This window comes from Amphiura filiformis, chromosome 7 (genome assembly GCF_039555335.1).
Source record: "Amphiura filiformis chromosome 7, Afil_fr2py, whole genome shotgun sequence".
NCBI classification, from domain to species: Eukaryota; Metazoa; Echinodermata; class Ophiuroidea; order Amphilepidida; family Amphiuridae; genus Amphiura; species Amphiura filiformis.
This window is the reverse complement of record NC_092634.1, coordinates 45,657,871-45,678,383: the sequence shown is the minus strand read 5'-3', so window position 1 is coordinate 45,678,383 and position 20,513 is coordinate 45,657,871. Positions and strand designations below refer to the sequence as shown.

The 20,513-nt window shown below is 36.0% G+C and overlaps 1 protein-coding gene across 1 annotated transcript in view; it reads right to left on the bottom strand.

Moving 5' to 3' along the window:
* The window catches only part of LOC140157239 (cytoplasmic tRNA 2-thiolation protein 1-like), a 173,634-nt gene that overhangs the window by 97,749 nt on the left and 55,372 nt on the right, over positions 1-20,513 (bottom strand). The window lies entirely within an intron of this gene.

Sequence of the window (20,513 nt, the reverse complement as noted above, 5' to 3'; positions counted from 1 at the left end):
TCATACTTTTAGTTACCAATTGAAAAATCTTTTCGTCTATCTCGGGCAGAAATCGAGTTATTCTGTTGTGTAGTGAAAATAGGCCTTGTGATCCGAGTAGGGCACCTTGCACTGGCCAGTACACTTACGCACAACCGCACATACAGAACCCAGTGATTGGGTTGTTTAATTCCATTTTGCGTCAGAAATATTGGACCAATGTGGCTAACAGCATTCTGCCTGATGTCTTGCTTTATTTTATTCTATTTCAGCACTCTCGATGTACATGCAACCCTTTGTTCCTGAGTTGCCTTACCAAAGCGCCGGTCATGGCTAAATCCTGCACAACCCATCTTCGAAATTTCCACTACTCGACATCGAAGGAATGCTCAAATTAAAATTTCCCATGCAAAGTTCAACTGTGGTTGATCAAACGATGCTATTATATACACCAAGAGAAGCCCTAAAGTATTAACTTTTTCGTTAGCTGGACTCGAACTTCAGAACTTATTTGGTTCAATAGACTTCTGACAGTACAATTTGTGTAAAAGATGCATGCTCTCCCTTGTATTGCTCGTATGCGTAAGTTCAGTTTCGCAGATGACACAAAATTTTCAATATGCTTCGCTGTGCATGTCAAAGTCTACTGTCGCCTCACACAAAGTCTAGTAGTCACTAGCAATTATATGGGTGTCCAGGTGTACATGTACATACAGGCCAGGCTTGTTTCTTACCACCAGCATCAAAGTGTCATTGGTATCGCCTGCAATATAAATAAAAGAAAGAAAAAAGAAAGAAATGGGAACCAACCTGCCAGCACATCTATACTAATTACCCTGTGTAACTTGAATAAACCTCCTCGATTTTGTTTGTGATCCAACACAAGTTATCAGGAGACAGATGAATATTTAATTTGTATTAATTTCTTTCCCTGACCATTTTTATGAACCATCGTGTTATGTGGATAGGCATGACAATTTATTTGTGCGATCTACTCTCATACAAATTTAACCCTTTCAAAATATGACATTTACTAATTACTAATTCCAAAAACTGAAGCAATCTTTGCCTTAATTACCCTTAATCCACAATAAAAATGCTTTGACACAATATATCCTTGTCATTGTATCACAAATGCAAGGGATGAGGGAACACATTTTCCCAATTTTCACATAATCCGGCTTTTACTTACTTGACCTCAAGAATTTTTTATCCCCGTTTTTCATGAAATCCTTTCTACATTAATTAGTTCTTTGGCCCTGCTTAACGATTTTTCCTAATTAGATATCTTTATATTGGTTTCATGACCATCCAATTTATTTTACTTTACTTTAAATTGACCCCGTTGTGGCCAACAGAGCGATGACCAATGTATTTGCGGCACTCATAACTACTCCTCCTTAAATCACCATCCAAATATTTGACCTGAGATTTACCACAAGATTATTAAACTATCCAAGATCCTTCTTCACCAAGTTTTATGATCTAAAATCTACCGTTGAACTTCTGAACTTCACATTACTAATACCATCAAGTTCTATAAAGACTCGAAGAGCTCGTCCACATTCCCGTTGAGCCTGTGATAAAAGCCTAACAAGGGATGCAAGGTAAAAAAGGTATGCAACTATGATCAAAATCCCTCACACAGACCGTAACACACATGATAAACCCTGGTCTTTCATTATTATTATTTATTTATTTATTTATTTATTTATTTATTTATTTTTTTTCAATCCAAATCCAATTTTCAATCCAAATCCAATCCAAAGGAAAGAGCATTGCAATTATTTATTTATTTATTTATTTTTTTTTTTCTTCTCCATTTTCAATCCACATCCAATTTTCAATCCAAATCCAAATTCAATCCAAAGAAAAGAGCATTGCAATTATTTATTTATTTATTTATTTTTAATCCAATTTTAAATCCAAATTCAATCCAAATCCAAAGAAAAGAATATTACAATTCCAGTCCAATCAAATTTCCAATCCAAATTTCAATCCAAATTCAATGCAAAGAAAAGAGCGTTGCAATGTTATTTATTTATTTATTTATTTTTCCAATTTTCAATCCACATCCAATTTTAAATCCAACTTCAATCCAAAGCCAAAGAAAAGAACATTACAATTCCAGTCCAATCAAATTTCCAATCCAAAAACAAAAACCAATTTTCAATCCAAATTCAATCCTAAGAAAAGAGCATTGCATATATTTTTTTATTTTTTATATTTTTTATTTATTTATTTATTTATTTATTTTTTTTTTTTCAATTTTAAATTCACATCCAATTTTTAAATCCAACTTCAATCCAAATCCAAAGAAAAGAACATTACAATTCCAGTCCAATCAAATTTCCAATCCAAATCCAAATCCAAGTATTCAATAACAATTCTCGTCTAGGGACATATCGGGGCTATCCTTGTTTTTCGATACATTTTGTCTACAACCCGTGACTAAAATTAGACCTACACTATATGACCACAAAAACCTGGCCTGCTAATGTTATACTAACAATTATCACCTAAAATATGCTTGCATTAACATAAAAAGGTGAAATCACACCTAGAAATTGTCTAAAATTTTACCACAAACGCATAATCACATAAAATTCGCCAGGGGGTGACGGGCTGTCTTTACCCCATTTTGACGAACGAGGGAGACGGAAATTGCACAAGGATTTTTCCAGATTTTTATGGCTAAAATAAATTGCCTTTGTGAACTATTTTGCTACAAGTGGCGTTAAATATTATCATCTGTACACCGTATATTTTGCTACTTAAAACTATTATCATTATTAGGGATTTCCCAACCCAAACACGTAATCGTTGACCGACATTATCATCGTCTTACCCGGGCGTCTTACATCTTCCCTTTTGTTATTCTATTTTTATTGATTTTGTTATTTACAAGTAGGAAGATAAAATTGACCATCTGTAAATTCTCTACTTATGATTTTCCAGCTTTTAATACGTAAATTCGTAAGCCAAATGATCCCACCATTTTTTGAGTTTTAACTATAAAAGGGATCCCTTGAATGAAAACCACATTAATTTCAAGAAAACTGACAATATTTCTTGGCACTGCTTGAACTGAATTCGGCACCACATTAAAATACGACTGTCAACTTTACCCTAAAAACATATCCGATGGTGAAAAAAACCTACTTAAATGAACCGACGCAATCAAAAACGATAGTTTAATTTGCTTAGATTTTGCCATCCCGAATTCCGAGCTGCCAAACTGATTCGACAATTGCTGTAACTTTGGTAATATTTGTCCAAATTAGCGGGTAAAAACTATGGCTCAAATGTATACGATGACACGGAAAAATTCGCCATTGATTTGCAATGGGAAGTCATTGTTTGCCAATCGGGATATCGATTGATTCGCCCATGTCAAATTCTCAAGGACCCTGACGTCATAATGAGCGTGTCTTTTATTACGCCTTGCCTTATTTGGATAATGGCTACATGTGCATTGTAAAACCCTGCCCCTACATAACAATTACACCTCATGAATTATTCATAGAACCACACTTGGTAAACAAACATTAATATTATGCGTAAAGCCACAGGACTATTGCAAAGTTTTGGAGCACTTTTCGTGTGCAAGAAAACACCATTAAATATTATTTAGATGCATTTAAATACAATTTCGACTCCGCATTATACATAAATTAAATAAATTTATTCTCACCCGGATATTTCTCCGTCTAATCAGAAATTACTCAACCACAAATTTCATGAAGTCTTGAAGATGACTGCTTTGCGTGCATGTTGTGCTGTTCAGTGGGATTCGTCACCGTAATTTTCCGGAATTTTCCTGACGATTGTATAGAATACTGACTTGCTAGCTCACAAAACGTGCACAAAATGTTGATATTACTACCTGTATCAATATTTTTTACATCCAAGTTTTAGCACTGCATGCCAGCTACCGAACTCGCCACCAATTATACATAGCGCAGCATTAAATTCGAACCTGAATCCTGATTATATTGTTGTGCAGTAAGCAGAAACAAGGTAGAAAAATCAGCGTGTCCTTGTTATTGATGCAGTAAGCGTGCACATTTTAAGCTTCCCAAAGCTTGATTTTTATCATCAATCAGTCAGTTGTTTATGTCTTATGAAGTTGCTGTTGATTTCTAAGAATCGGTAGCCAAAGATTTTTGTTGTTGTCGTGTAAAATACAAAACCAACAGTGAATAAAACCACCTAATCAGGCCCGAAACCCAAGAAGGCGGCAAATCCCATGGGGTCCCGGGCCGAGCCAAACAATACAAATTTATCTGCATGACAATGATTGACATCTGACCCGGTAAACAATAACATGGATTGGTCCATTTCTCAGCAAGGGTAAATTGAGTTTAACTTGTTGCACTGTGTTAAACTTTATTTCCTTAGCTCCAAGCTCCAAAGCTAAATCTCCCAACTGGGAGAACAAGACATGATCTTAATACGCATTTTTACATTGTTTGCAATATTTTCAATTGCTAGTTGTCCTCAGTTATCATTGTATTTTCGGGTCTGCGCATTCGTTTGCAGATCTTTTCAACCGCACACCAAACATATGTAACACAATTAGGGGTGTGATTTTCGGGTAATTTTGTGCCCGGGTACCCGGCACATTTTTCGGGCGGGTATCCGGGTACCCGAAATTGCACAAAAAAAAAATTAAAATTAAAAAATTAAAAAGTTATTTTTTTCCTGGTTTTGTAGTGTCCCCGGACCTAGACCTAAATGCTAGGATCATTCATGGTTGACCTAAAAAAAAATAATTTGAATTTTGCACGATGTTTTGTGTTTTTAATAAGAAAATTGATATTTTGTATTCATGTCATACTCTATTAATGGTATCAAAATGCATTGAATTTGAATTTCAAATTTTTTATTTTTTAGGTCAACCATGAATGATCCTAGCATTTAGGTCTAGGTCCAGGGACACTACAAAACCGAAAAAATAAATAACTTTACTCAATTTCAAATGTGCCGCCTTTAGCCTCCATGGACCACATAATACACTTGCACACGGAAGTTGCAGGATTTTTAGTGATAGTCCTACCAACAGCAGATTGGGCAAGTACTTTCGGTTGCTTGTTTTGTCAGAACATTAGAAACAACTAGCGATGGACACAAATAAAAAAATCTTTCCGAGTGGGAACTGTAAATTGTCAATATGTTCTTGTTCTTGAGACAGTATTGAGTATTTACCCAGACGGGTTACGAGTTTTTAATGTTATTTAATATTCAATCCATACCACTAAAGCAGTGAAAAAAGTGTTATTTATTAGTTTAAAATATATTTTGAAATTTGCACAATATATTTACACATCCGTCATCCGTCTAAATAGAAAACTTAGTAAACAAAATTAGAATGATGTATAAAGTGCTTAAAAGTGAATGATTAGTAATTAAGTAGGTATTTTTTAAATGCAAACTTTGGCTAAACACAAGAAAAACAGTAGTATTGACAAAACTTAAAGCCATAATGTGATTTGCATAAAGAATAGATTCTTATTTTTAAATGTTAGTTTTCACTGATCACATTGTCCCCTTTTTAATTTTAAGCCAAACAAATGAGGCAAAACCTTTCACATGGTATTTTAGTACACTATTGGTCATTACAATCATGCAAAAAGTAGAAATTCAACTCAAATTGAGGGCGTCGATGTGGAGCACATCACAACATTATGGCTTTAAGCCCCATTCAAATACATTTCTAAAGTAAGGTAAAGGAGTCGAACCTGAATTTTACAGGACGGAGTGCCCATCTCTCTTTTGTTAGCGATTAGGCCAGACTCCACTATGAAATGTTGCTATGGGGGGATTGCTAAACCTCCTCCACAGCAAGTCTGTTACCTTCCCATCATTTAAGAATGCCCGTACCCATTTAAATACCTGGGTGGAGAAGAGTAATCGAGATAAATTGCCATACTCAAGGGCACAACATGATGGCGTTTGTCTTTAATACACAGCTTGCAGCTTAACCACTAGCAGGCTATGACCCTGTTCACATTAGAAGATTTCTTCATTCGATCAGATAAGTTAATCTTGATTAACTAATTAAGCATGCGTACAGTACACATTACGCTGAACGAAGACATTGCACTGTACACATTTCATGAAAATTAACGAAGCTTGAACGAAGCTATTAATGCCCGGCTATTATTTAAGCCAGCGAAGGTCATTTGTCACATGATCACTTTCCTTCATCGAACGAAGCGACTGTACACATTACAAAATTAGCTTCATCGAACAAAGTATTCCTTCGTCAAAACAACCTTTTTAGCTTCGTTGAACGAAGCAATTTTAATCTTCGTCGAAGGAAGAAAAGTGCGTACACATTAGGAAAAAACGATTTTTAATCTTCGTTCGAGGTTCGTCGAAAGAAGAAAATGTTCTAATGTGAACAGGGTCTATGTTAGCACATCTAGCACTACTATTACAAAGGTGCAAAAGCTGAATTTTGATGTGGTTGTGAATTTATTTACAGATTGGACAAAAGTTTTGTGCATTTTCCACCCCTGAGGAAAATCATGCACATGGGGTGGAAATGACACCCATATCAAGCCTTGAGATCTCCTTTATAAAACCCATAACATTCCTCTTGTGTGTCAGCTTTATTTGTCTCAATATTTGCTCCCTTCCAACCTGCCTTAAGATAAAATGTTATCTCTACTTAAAACATTAAAATGTCTCATTCATAAGAAACCATTCAGACTTAATTTCAGACACATGAGTAAATAACAACGCACATACAAGTGTCACTTGTTATTTATACGAACCTTATTGAATAAAGACTCGAAGTATTGAAGAAAAACATGTTCCAATATATTTTGATTTTAAAAGGCTATGTTGATTGTGCAACATAAACTTGCAGCAGAAGACAGATCCGGTTTCCAAAAATGTTTTTCATCCAAAACTTGCACATAAGAATAAAAGTTGCAGGGAATTAATTGTCAATATTGCGGTGGGACTGTTCCATTTGAAAACCACACACCCACTGTGGAAGATTTGAAATTCCAGTCAAAGTTGTAGCTTACATCAGTATGAGATTCTAACAACTCAATATTCACATAATATACCTACAGGTTTGTGTAGTGTCACGCATGAGACTACACATCCATGAAAAAGTCTGGAAATTGTCAAAAAAGCTGGAAAAGCACTGTAAAATTGTTCAAAAACACCTGAAAAAGGGCTGAAAATAAATAAAATTGTAGAAATTTTGACATCACAAAAGTCTGGTTCCATTCCAGGTTTTCCCATGCATGAGCATATTGTAAGAGCTGGTAAAAAGTATTGGATCCAAGGTATTCATAAACATTAACATGTTTTATGTCAAAATAAACATGTTGTTGCAACTTTCATTTGGTAGAAAACATCCTATGTGTCATTGGCCCCTGAACATGTTTAAAGCAAAACCTATTGGCAGTTTTGTTTCAAATATGTTCTAGGGCCACAAGTACATAGAAGGGTTTTCCTGCCCAACGATGATGTTAAATAATGACTTTGCCACATAATTAAGTCAGAATATGGACATTCTAATAATTTCAGTTGACCACCCTCATCCCTCAACCCAAAATCTGTGCAAGTGCCTTTAAGGGATCTAGAATGAGCGTTTATTGCATTTCGACAGTATTTTTTGAGGGACATGAGACACCTCAGACCTATCGAATTGCATTCTGAATCTGAAGCATGTCTTTCTGATATCAAATAATTTTCATTTTTGAAAATTACAATATAATACAAATTTTATGACAAATTATAAAAATTTGATATTGTTCAAATTTTTGATATATAACAGTCCTCGAAGTAAATTATATAAATCTAATGATATATTCTTAAAGTGTATGTAGCAGGAAGGAAAAGCCGACGGTCAATTGAAAATTTTGACCTTTCATATTGAAGATATGGATTTTTTCCCAAAAAGACCTAATTTTTTTTGTGTGTTTTGGGAAAAAAAATCCATATCTTCAATACGAAAGGTCAAAATTTTCAATTGATCGTCGGATTTTCATCCCACCTACATACGCTTTAAGTATAAATCATCAGATTTATAAAGTTTACTTCAAGTACTGTTAAATATCAAAAATATCAATTTTAATGATTTGCCATAAAATGTGTATTAAATTGCTAATTTCAAAAATCAAAATTATTTGATATCAGAATGACATTCTTCAGTATTCAGAATGCAATTGATATGTCTGATGTGCTCTAATGTCCCAAAATAAATACTGTCCAAACGCTCATACCCCAGCCCTTAAAGTTCAGTGTTTTTAGCAAATTATCTCCAACAAACTGATATTGATCAGTACTCTACCCCACACTAATAAATCTACACATTTTTTTATTTCAAGAACTCTCCTTGTAAAACCCCTCGAAAAGTACTTATTAATACACAAAAGAAAGAATGCAGATGTGGAAATATCATTCAAAAGTTTGCCAACTTTGAAAAGAAATATTAACTGGTCACTCATTGAAATTACCAGCATTGTGGGCTAATTATTTCTTCATAATAAGTCCAAAATCCTAGATTAGCACCACCTAAAAACAACTCCCGAGGTAAAATTGCTAATTCCCAATCAGCTAAGACGGACGTCCACTCCCCAAAACTTGAGAAAAGACAATAAAAGAGTGATTAGTATCCCAAGATCAGTGATTCCCAATCCCGATTTGTGTTGTTAAATAAACACCACCCCACTATCGCCTTGTAGAAGGTGTGTCCTACATAGCATTGTATAATACCCTGGACTATTTGACAGAGTCAAAAGCACTCTATTAAGTCATCAGCGACCACAAGAACCCTCTTTAATTTCACGCCTTGATTGCGCCACTGTAAAACCACAAACCTTCATCGCTGCACACTTTCACAAAATCAAATACAGATTTACGCGTATTAGACAAATCAAATAGCTATAAAAGAAGCATCAAGGGTTTAATTCCCTAGACTGAGTTTCCAGAACTCCCAAGGCTACTCCTACGGGGTGAATACACCCCGAACCGAGGGCGTAAGAATGCCTGTAGCGATACCGACCACCTGTGAGTTTAGCTTATGGAGCAGCGCTGCGCTGGACAACAACCGATTTTCCAACATTTTGCACGGAGCGGAATGGTCCAAACATATCAATGTAGACCAGTCAATTCAACCATAGCTGCAGCACTTCACAAACACAATACAAAATTTCAATCACAAATCGATATCACCCCAATTAGGAAATCGCCGGCTCAAATGATGGATGAATGGTGAATGTCCGATGTGATGCCTCGAAATAATAAAATGTCCAGCTTACATCGGAAAATTGTTTTGTTTTACTCCAGATGAGTCAACAACTTAGAGAACATTTCAATCGGAATAGAGTAAATTAAGCATGAATGATCTATGGTAGATTTCTAGATGTAGTATTTGAACTTAAATGACAAATATCAGATTTCTATTTTTATTTCTCTGACCAGGGCATTGTTTCAAATAAGTGAAAGTACTTTGTACTAGGCCTTTCCACCTGCTGTGTAGAAAGTCATAGATTGATTTTTGATGACAAAACAAAGGAGGAAAATATCATTTTAATTTTCATGCAGCTCTACTGTTGAAAATTTATTACTTAATTTTTCTATTTTAATGATTACCATTTAATATATCTGATTCAGTGGCAGCCCCATGGGATGGGGGGCATAACGGGGCAAATTCTCCCCAGTCAGAACTCATGCCCTCCCCTGTTGCCCCCCATAAAAACCCAAAATTACAAAAATGTCCACTTTTTGCGGCAATTTTCAGCAAAAGTTGTTGATTTTCCCCCATTCATTTTGCCCCTTCAATCCCCCCCGCTCCAAAAAAATTCCTGGTGCCGCCACTGATCTGATTATTTTTGATCAGATGATTGATGCAGTATAATAAAAGTTTAATTTCTAAAACAACTCTGTAACAGACTCTTGAAAGAGTTCATCTCTCTTTGATTTGAATTTTGAAAAAGATTCAAAGAAACATTGGTCAGCATAAAGCACAAAACAGCTTTTACTAATCTGAATGTGGGATGGTAGCATTGATGGGTGGAGGTGGAAAACTAATTGGCTAATTACTGGATTTATTAATCAATAAGTCAAGACCTCCAGTTTAGTGATTATATTCAAGTTCAATCAACTGATTTTAGTATTCCAACTCAGCGCTAACAATACCCCCTAACCTCAAGTTAACTTAACCCTATCCCCAGTGGTGTAGCCAGCGGGGGTAGACTGCCCCCCTGACAAAAAATGAAAGAAAAAGTGCCCCTCTGACCAAAGGGCAATGGGAAAAGAAAAAGGGCAAGGAGCCCCTTTTCCATCACACACATTGTAACAATAAAGCAATTTTCATCTCGATCATCTCGGGCAAAAATAGTGTCAAATTCAAAATTTTGCACATTGTCCCAATAAAGCCTTTTTTGGAAGCTCGAAGACATGTACATAAAAACAAAAATTTCATGTTGCAACTGAAATTTTATTTTGCCCCCCCCCCTGACCAAGAAAGCTGGCTACGCCCCTGCCTAACCCTAAATACTAACCTTAAACCCTAACACTAAACAACCTTTATCGCCCACTAACTCTAACTTAATCTTCACCATAACCCTAAAGTCTACCACTAAACTTAACCATAACCCTACTCCTAATCCAATAACCCAAAGCCAATAACCAAAACCCAATATTATCCCTAAACTTAAACCTAACCCTAAGCCTAACACTAACCCTAAATCCTAACAATAAACTTAACCCACACCCGCACACTGTAACCCCAACCTAGTGACCCTAAAACTCTGAACCCTAACCCTAAACCACCGGTGCTAACTCTAAACACATCCCCTAACCTTAACCCTAATGCTCAAATTTGCTAGACAACCCTAACCCTAAGGTACTGATTGAACTTGAACAATCGCACACAATTTTTGACTTCACCACTGACCGTCATTCAAGACCCCTGTACAGATTACAGAACTACAGTTTTTCTACACAAGTCTTACTCAAATCATAATTTATTTGTTTCAATAGACCTTAATTGAATCAATTCCTTGTTTTTCAGCTCTGCAACTTCTGAAGTTCATGATTAAGTGAATCTCTATGGTAATCATTGTGCAGGAGGCATATTTATGCATGTATTACTTTTGTTTTTATGTATTTCTTCACTGCTGGAAAAATTAACTTTATATTAATTCAACTTGACAATCTGCAAACATTGCCAGCCACAGCTGTAGTGCAATAAACCTAACATTTTTGAAATTACATATTTCTCACTTCAAAAAGTTGTTTTTCTTCAACTTCCCAAATCAAATACTCATAAATGAGTCTCATTCATGACAACAACAGAAAAAACCCATTTGATCTGCTTCAGCTGATTCATGAGAACATACAATCTGTTTATAAGCACGAACACTATTTCCTCAAATTCACTATTTGAAAACGGTGAAAGGAAAGGAAATATGGCTTTACTAAACAAGTCTATAATATAGGCAAATACAATATTTCTCAATAGAGGAAATATTAGAGAAGGAAAAAAAGGACAGAATGAACAAGTGAGAGCAATGCCCTGAAGGACCAGCCCCGAATAAAGTTTACTTTGAATCGGCAATGCCCTTAATACACACCGCTTAGAGGTAAGCTTAAGCTCTATCCAGCTCTAGAAATGACACCTCGCCAATGGGTGAAGTCAACTACAAAATCGCAATGCCGTTCATAAAAACAGCCTGATAATTGCAAAGAAAGCACCATAGCGGGGCTAATTGGTAAAAAATATCTCGACAAAGGCAAGCATCTTGGGGCAAGGCCTAAGGGAAAAGCTTGCAAGAAGTTGGATTAACAGGATTTAAATTTCTTGGGGAAAATTGTTTGGTAGAAAACCAAGTCTGTTTACCAAGTTTTAAGCTCGTCGCTAGGCACGTGCACAAACTGAATTCTTTCCGTAGAAAGTATGAGTAAAGTTGATGGAAGAGTGCATAATATGAACCAAGCCTGGTCTTTAATTGTAGAAATAGACAAAGTGAAAGTGCTTGTACCACAAACTAAGAAATTACATTGACATTTTTTACTAAAGTTAAGGGATCCGATAGCAACGTTTGTACGGTGTTTTCTGTGGGACATGAGAACACATCAGACATATAAATTGCATTCTGAATTTTTGAAATTTGCACTATAATACAAATTTTATGGCAAATTATTAACATTTGACATTTTTTTAGTTTTGATATTTAACAGTCCTCAAAGTAAACTTGATCAATCTAATGATATGTACTTAAAGTGTATGTAGCTGTTAGGAAAAGCCGACCATCATTTGAAAATTTGGAACTTTTGTATTAAAGATACAGATTTTTTTACCCAAATAAAAAGTTTAGGTCTTTTTGTATTATATCACAAATGTCAAAAATCCAAATTATTTGATATCAGAAGGACATTCCTCACATTCAGAATGCAAATCACTGTCTGATGTGCTCTCATGTCCCACAAAAAAACACTGCAAATCTTGCTATCCCTTCCTTTTTATAAAGCAAGAAGATTTTCCCACTTGTTGAAATCAGCATTATTTATATCACTTCAGTAGTGTATTCAGAAGTTTCACAACTTCAAATAAAAACTTTTCACTTGACCTTTTGAAAAATGCAAAGATAACAGCATGTTTTTCACAAAAGAGGAAATTTGTCATTAATGTTGTCAAAATAAGGTTATATTTGTGTGATTTGTGATAGATTATTCTACAGTCTGTTGGCAATGCAAATCTTAGGGTACTGATAACACCTCTTCAATATGGAAATCATCATCTATAGAAACATGTTGGTTTACAAAGTACCTATTAATAAATCCGACACTTGGTTTAGTCTCATTTGATTGCAGAATAATGTATAAAATGATGGATAAACATAAGTCTGTCATTAAAATGATGGGTTCTAAGATGGCTGTTCCAAGAAGGGGATCCACCCCTGGTCATTTCACAAATTTAAATCAATTTACATTACAAACATGTAAGTTTTCTCATAAATACTAAGTACATTGAATATGAGCTTGCTTGCTTGCCTGCCTGCCTGCTTGCTTGCAATGGCGTAGCCAGGGAGCAGGTGGCAGAGTGCACCCACCGAAAATTTTCTGGGACAAAATGGGGATGGTAAAGATAAAATGTCCTTAAAATGACAAAAAATGGGACAAAAAATTGACAAAAGGGGACAAAAATTTGGTTTTCACCCTAAATGGGTATGAAAAACTGACCTTGCCCCCTAAATGGGGATAAAAATTTAGCTTTGCCCCCTCACACCAAAATCCTGGCTATGCCACTGCTTGCTTGCATATTTGCTTGCATGCTTGCTTGCTTACATGCCTGCTTACATGTTTGCTTGAATGCTGATTTGCTTGGTAGGGGGTGATGGTAAATGGCTAATCATTTGGGCTGGGTGGCAAGCTTGGATGCTCAAACAGTTAACTGATTATCGCCTGATCCACTGGTTGATCATTCAGTCCATATGAGTGATGTCAAATTTTTACAGACAACCCTTAAAACCAAGGCACTATCAGCGACTCTGAGCGAAAGCATTAAAAATGCAGGATTGGCTTAAGGGATCTAAAATTAGCGTTTATTGCGTTTCGACAGTATTTTTTGTGGGACATGAGAGCACCTCAGACCTATCGAATTGCATTCTGAATACGAAGCATGTCTTTCTGATATCAAATAATTTTCATTTTTTGAAAATCACAATATAATACAAATTTTATGACAAATTATAAAAATTTGCTATTTTTCACATTTTTGATATATAACAGTCCTCGAAGTAAATTATATAAATCTAATGACATATTCTTAAAGTGTATGTAGCAGGGAGGAAAAGCCGACGGTCAATTGAAAATTTTGACCTTTCATATTGAAGATATGGATTTTTTTCCCAAAAGGACCTATTTTTTTGGTGTTTTGGGAAAAAAAATCCATATCTTCAATATAAAAGGTCAAATTTTTCAATTGATCGTCGGCTTTTCTTCCCACCTACATACACTTTAAGTATAAATCATCAGATTTATAAAGTTTACTTCAAGTACTGTTAAATATCAAAAATATCAATTTTAATGATTTGCCATAAAATGTGTATTAAATTGCGAATTTCAAAAAATCAAAATTATTTGACATCAGAATGACATTCTTTCGTATTCAGAATGCAATTCGATATGTCTGATGTGCTCTAATGTCCCACAATAAATACTGTCCAAACGTTCATACCCCAGCCCTTAAAGTGAAAGATAAGTCAATAAAATTGTGATTTGGTATACTGTATATATTCAAATGAGAAAAAATAGAAATGAAGAAAATAGCAGTGTTGATAAAAATGAAGCTCCACTGCTTGTAGCTACAGATATCCGTATGGACAACCTCCATACATGTTAACCGAAATGTGACATGTTACCCTCATTAAATTTTTTTGATCTTATCATTTGCAGGGTACATTAGCACACTTATTTGCCAGCGAAGTAGTTACATACCTCCCTGGTAACTGGATCACACACCTTTTGGAATTGGTGATACATGCCATAGACTTTGTGTTGCGATCATTTCGATCGTGGTGCCGCGTGATCCAGTTGACATGGTGATAATCTGATTACACGTAACATTTCGCTGGCGAATAGTGCCTTGAAATTCTTGCCCAACTGTTAAATCTGTTTGGTAATCAGAAGGTTGTGGGTTCGAATCACATGCCGGCACATTCCCTTGCTCTTTTTAAAGTTGGGTTGATTTGTGTTTATTTGTTGTCTTGTTTGAGTGTAACACTTTGGGTTGGTAAACTGTTCTTTCTTTCTTATTAATTATATTCAGTTTCCTCTTGTAGCGAGCAATCGTTCCCCATTGTGTTTATTTGTTCTTGTGCAGGATGCGTAGCCCCATTACATACTTGTTAAATCATAGATCTTCAAAAATTTGAAGACCTGTGGTTAAATTATTTATTTCAGATACACAAGGGATCCATTACTTATTTCAGATGCAAGAGGGATCCATTCTATGTGGACTGTTATTCCAAGTTGTATGCATCAGGGAGTGCTAAAACCTATTAGAACAGCTATTGCATCACAAAACCCTTCTTGTTTTCAAGAACTTCACAACAAAATTGTTCATCTTTACACAATTTATGCCCATTTGTTTGCACATACCCTGTCAGACGTTCTTCAATTTCACAATCAAGTGTTTATGAAAAACATCTTGCACAAGTATGGTAAATGTCACAATGTATTTATTGTATAATTGATTGAATATATTTTGTTTGAGTAGTGATTTAATCTTTAAATTTAGATCTGATTTGTATTCAAATATCACATTGGACAAGAACTATTTTTTCTTATTTCTTTTTAAATTCTGCGACAAAGTCTCGTATCATCGTATGGACAAGAAGTGTTTTTGTTTCTTTGAATTCTGAAACAAAATCTTACAGGACAAGAACTGTTTTTATTTTTTGAATTCTCACTTGATACTGGAACGGAAGTGTGAAGACTTGCATGAGAAAAAAAGGTGATTAAAATCACAATCACAGATTTTTCATGATAGGTTATAACTAGCCCGTAAACGTAATGATTCATGCCTGTGTTATAGTGCCCACCCCACCTCTCTGTCCCAAGTGCCATCAGACACCTTTACAATTCAATATACAATGGCAAGCTCTGAGCTGTTACAATGGTGGCACCAGGATTTTGTAAGGGGGGGAACAAGAAAATTTTAGGAGAGAAAATCTAAAAAATATGAATACAAATTTGCATTTTGGGCCCAAAAAGTTGACATTTTCAAATATCTTAGTTTGACCAGAGGAAAGGGGTAATGCCCAAGATTGTGGGACAAGTGCTCCCCATGACCCCTTCTCTTTTGGCACTGCCACTGATTAGAGCGTCCGCCTCACGATCGGGAGGTCGCGGGTTCGGGCCATACCAAAGGCTTTAAAAATGGTACCTACTGCCTTCTTGCCAGGCGTTCAGCATTGAAAGAATGGAGTAGGGAAAGTTAAACACATGGCTACCAGTGGACTAACCCCCTGCTGTAGCTTTTCTGCTTGCAGACATGTGGCCTAGGGGGGGGGGTCACTCACATTGACACGCGCGTATCGTGTTTAAGGTGTCAAAACCACCAAAAATTGGAAAAAAGGGTAGCAAAATAGAAATTGCTAATACGCGGAAATGAAATTTAGGGTATGAAATTTGATGCAAGGAATAAAATCCCTGTTTAGGGTATCGTTTAAATCCTTGTTTAGGGTGCTTTTCAAAGTTGATTATCGCGGATGGTGTACAGGCCACAATGGGAGTGACCCCGGGGCCTAGGGTTATGAAATGGAGATAGGCGCCCAATGGGCGAAAAGGCTTGGGAAGGATTTAACTTTTTTTTAACTGGCTTCCCATACCATTCACACAAATATGAGTCTGTATACTTTTCCTGCATCAGCCAGTACCAATTTAAACACCTGGGAGGAATGCACTAAGATTCTCTTGGTTGGGCTGACGTCACACAAAATGGAAAAGCACCAAAATCCTATTTGTCCATGTACATTCTACCTGACTGCATTTCATCTTTGACGACTGCACCCACTCCGAATTTTGTGCAAAGGCAACAACAAACCTGCATGTCCAACCACAACCGGACAAACTGCCCTATGACCGGGCTCTTGTTCATGTGGAATATTCAGGCTATAGTTACATGCCTGCTTATAAATCCCCATTAATTAGGCCATATACATACTAGCTGTCACAGCCTGCAATTAAAAAATTGCTACTGATCAAACGCTGGATCGGTCTTGGCAAGTGACGTAGCAACAAAATCGTCTTCAAGTCAACTGCTTATGCTTTGACGCTATGGTATGCTAGCGATTTATCGATCAGATATCTGCAATTGCTTTGCCGATAAGCGATGAAAGTTGCATCACAAAAAAAAACCCGCTATGATCCTTGCGGTTGCCTAGTGTCCTTTTTATGTCCTTCCCCCATAATATACCAAACATACAATCTCTATTCATGCATTCATTTATTCCACACTCATTTGCTCACACCTTTTTAAGAGCTGGTTCATGAAATGTATATCAGGTACTACATTCAAATATTCCACACAAATGCGCAATGACATTACATTTTTTTCTCAAAAGTAGGGTAATATGACACTAGAGTGCTACTTAAGTATTCACCTACCATTTTGCATGAGATTTAAAAACTGTAATAACTTCTAGAAAATTTATTGCAAACTCATAATACTCCAAATCAATTCAAAGTGTATTCTACAAACTGCTACTTTTTAAACTTACTAACCCTACAACATATGCCCATATCCCTTCTCAAAACAAGCACAATATTTTATAAATGTTTATTTTACATTTCTGATCTCCATTCTCACTATAATATGTCCCCACTGGCTCAAAATTTCCCATATTCTAACACTTGTAGAATCACAAATATAGTTTTGCTTAGGGGTGGATCTCCCTCGCTTAGCCATATTTTTGATAACTAAGCGGTAGTTGTGCTTAGTATAAGCACACTAGGTTTAATACTGATACCTGTAGCACTACCACCATGGGCAATTTACCAGGGCTAGTTCTGAGCACGGCAGCATGCCCTAGAACCGATTACACCCAAATCTGGTTTTGGTATTCATAAGTTTATGTAGTATTATCATGGCTTTGAGGAACCAAAGGCAAAAATATTATTGGAATTGAAATGTTAAGCTTCTCAACTTGTACTAAAATATCAAATACATAAGGTATGATACCCTTGTACTTAGGCAGTATTTAAAGGGGCAGATTTGAGGCTATGTGCTCAAAGGATATGCTGAACAGCAAGTCAGGTTTGCATGCCTCAGTCAGGTTCATGTGCAAATGCACCAAACCAGGAAAGACCACCATCACAAAGTTGTACAAGTATATCTGCTAAACATAAGAGTTCACAGCCTTTTGATCAACTAGCCATTATAAACTATTTCAATATAAGAGGTCCCCAGTTCGAATCCTGCATCAGCCAAATTTTCTTTGCTCCCCTTCTTTATTTCAATATATGAAGAGCTTTGTTTCAAAACCCCTTACATCCACTTGCCCATTTTGAGAACACATCAAAAATCATCAAAAAAATCACTGATATATGGAGGTTTGCAACAAAAGCAGTTTTTGGCGGGATGCTTGGGTAGGATGAGCATCCCGCCAAAAACTGCTTTTGTTGAAAAACACCTTATATCAGTGATTATTTTGATGATTTTTGATGTGTTCTCAAAATTGGGCAAGTGGATGTAAGGGGCTTTGAAACAAAGCTCTTCATATCATCCACAGAATGCAGAATACTGTGAATACAGCTACTAAATCTAAACTGTGATGTCCTAACAGTGATGACATGTCTGCTTTTAATAGTTGCTGACCAGCACTTATGGTCCTGGATCATAACAAATGAAGTCACCTTGTAGAGGTGCTATTCATTTTAATATCATGCTTTATTCCATTACTGACCACCTTATACTAGTGGCTCTATTCATTTCATAATAAGTATTATAAAAGAACAAGCTTCTGGGGACTCGGACTGCGTGTTGTAGTGATACAAGAAATGGCCTCAGAATCCTTTGGTCGATGCAATAGGATCGACAACATGCTCATCTATCAAGGCACAGTTATTTAACCCCAAAACATTTGCACATTCATTGAATGACCTTTGAAAATTTGGGTACAAAAACTCATACTCTGAAACTTGAGGTTAAATTTTGCACTATGGAATCCCCAATGAAATCGGACATTCCTAATTGAGGTTATTGGACTATGCCATTGGGATGAGGCCATTGTGGTCCATAGTGATGGTTCGAGTTAGAGTTAGACAGAGGGGCTGTCAAGCGGCAACTCCTTGTGCCTCTTCTTTTAAGAGCATTTGTCACAAAAAAAGAGAGTTTGTTTTTACAAAAGGGACAAGGTAATGGTCTTATTACCGGTATTAGCATTTTGTTTGCATATTAACACACAATACCATTCAAGAACATAATGCTTCATAGATATGATTTGCATATAGTTTAAAATAAATTAACTAAAATAATGCAATTAAAAAGGAAAGCACACACAATTTCAACAGACATTCTGATTTTCCTCAAAAGCATGCACAGAAACAGATGCATTTAACAAGTTAAACAAATGATCTATCAAATGACATTTCAAAACTTCAACTCCATCCATCTATTATTCCTTCCTTGTTTGCCTGTCACAATACCACATACTATTTACAAAAACATTACCGACAGTTATGTAAATCTCATCCAAGCCTTTACATTCAAATGACCAATAAACACCAAATGCCCATTTCAAGTCCCCCTGCTACCTTCCACTGACACCCCTCCAACTTGCAAGCTGTTCAACAAAATCGTCTTACTTGAATACCTCCGGGCAAAAGTTAAACCATTATCAGTTCTCCTTTTACAACACACATCATTGTTAGTTACCCAAAATGAGTTCTTAAAGACGCCCGGCCGGGGAAAGAAAACACTGCACTTGGCCAGCCGAGATGGAGGATGGATGAATTCCGAGGTTGGACATGGGAAGTTGGTTTTCTGTAAAGTTAGCCTTGGCCTTTCATTACACTGGCGTACCATGTTAATTGATTTTTTGGAGAGCTCATGTTTAATATGGTCTCTTTTGATCAGGAATGAGATCGTAGACATATGACATTTTTGTTTTCAATATACTTTTTCAGTCTAGACAACTGCACAAATAAAGGAACTTCAGACACATGCCTCATGACAAAATGGCAATTCAAAAGAGTTTGCAAAAAATGACCCTTTTGGACAAATTACAACTTCTCTAGAAAAGATCTAGCCATTTTTTTTTGGCTTGGAGGATGCATTCTTTTGTTGATGCTGTTGCCAAGAATAAATTGAATTTCTTGATACTGTTCATAAAAAGTCCCACTTTCTTTGCTGTCAAAAACATAAGGTCTGCTGTCAAAAAAACAACATTAAGGTCTGCTTCTCTAATCCCACTAATTCTTTGAATCCTAACTTGTCCTATTCTGAACACACAAATCTAAATCCTTCAACAACTACAACCCTAATACTACCTGTTTCAGTAATAAGGTGCAAACAATGACCTAACATTCTTGCCTTTTATCATTATCCAAAAAAAATGAAATTATTTACTTCTTTGGCAAAATTTATCATCTGAACTATTCATTAAAATTTGATCAACAAGAGACAATGGTCAATACTTTTTTGCTTCAAATGTCTTACTCAGCAGAAAACTGTCTTAAAGGCAACCCTTGGTTTTAGAGGCTTTCATTATTAGCATTATTAGGGTTGGCATTAGGTTAGGATTTAGTGCTAGGAATCAGAATTAGGGTTCAGGATAGGGTTAGGATTAGGATTAGGGTTAGGTTTGGGGTTAAGGTTAAGGTTGGAATTAGGATTACCATTAGGGTAAAATAATATAAGACCCTAAAAATGTGTATACCTCTTAAATATCAATTCTTAGTACCAGATGATTAGCAACTCATACTGACACTCCACTCCCAACATAACTCACCAATATTGAACTCCCAACCTCACATCGTCTTCAACTTGTCACAGA